The sequence below is a fragment of the Mus caroli genome, chromosome X (genome assembly GCF_900094665.2).
Source record: "Mus caroli chromosome X, CAROLI_EIJ_v1.1, whole genome shotgun sequence".
Taxonomy (NCBI): Eukaryota; Metazoa; Chordata; class Mammalia; order Rodentia; family Muridae; genus Mus; species Mus caroli.
This window is the reverse complement of record NC_034589.1, coordinates 72,532,218-72,533,567: the sequence shown is the minus strand read 5'-3', so window position 1 is coordinate 72,533,567 and position 1,350 is coordinate 72,532,218.

Here is a 1,350-nt window from a genome sequence, read left to right as displayed (position 1 = left end):
ATCCAGGGAATGAAACTCAGGTCCTGAAGCTTAATAGGAAGTACTCTACCCACTGAGCTATCTTATTGGCCACAGCTCACCATATGATCATTTTTCTTTTATTTTTGAGTTTTGTTTCCATTTCTTTCTTCCAAATCCTCCTATAAACCCTTTCTTTTACTCTTTTAAATTTTCATTGTTACTGACTACAAATATATATATATTTCTTTTTTAAAGGACTTTCTGCATATTTATTATTCTAGGAAACATGTAAGAACATAGTAATTTTATAGTCATTAGAGTATGTACCAAACAACAACAAAAATAAACAGAGAAAAAAGTTGAAATTTAGCTAACTTGTAAGTCCCATTATCATTACCAGAGACCTAGCTATCATAATACTGGGTTGTTTTTTGTTTTTTGTTTTTGTGGTGGATGATGGGTTAGGAGAGTTGGGCCAAGGTATTCTATAGGTCAGCACATGACGTCTCTTATCTGTGAGTATGTTGGTGTTTTCATGTCTATAGGAAATAAGTATGTTATGTATTTTTGAAAATTAGAATTCAGCAAACAGGATGAGGTATTGCTTCCATAGTTGGGTCACAAAAAGACTATAATTGACAAGTCCCTTCTGGGCAGTGTGAGCACTGGCTCACCTTGTGTGCAGACACCCCCACAGTCCCTAGAGGATGCTCCATGTGTTCTTAGGACCACTGACCAGACAGCTCCATGCTCCTCAAAGGCGACACCACTTCCAGGCACTGTAACATGCCCTTGATCTTTGACAACAGGATCCCAGGATAAAAGGAGCTTGGTTACACCAGTATTTCAGGGTCTCAGAGGAACTTGACTGCCAAGAACTCTGACACACCAGGAATCTCAAGTTCACAGGATCCCACAAGCAAAGGATCACAGAGAAATCTGGACTCTGAGGAGTCCTGAATCAACTGGGATTATAGGAACGACAGGCTCCAATCAGATATATTGAGGACAGCAAATACTTGAGATAATCAGATGGCAGGAGGCAAGCGTAAGAACAGAAGCAACAGAAACCAAGGTTACTCGCCATCATCAGAACCAAACTCTCCCACCATAACAAGTCCTGAATACACCATCACACCAGAAAAGCAAGACATGGATCTAAGTTCACTCCTTATGATGATGATGGAAGACTCTAAGAAGGAAATACAGGAAAACACAGGTAAAGAGCTAGAAGACTTTAAATAGGAAACACAAAAATGCCTTAGAGAGTTACAGGAAAACACGACCAAATAGGTGATGGAATTGAACAAAAACATCCAAGATCTAAAAATGGAAGTAGAAACAATTAAGAAAAGGCAAAGGGAGACAACTCTGGAGATAGAAACCCTA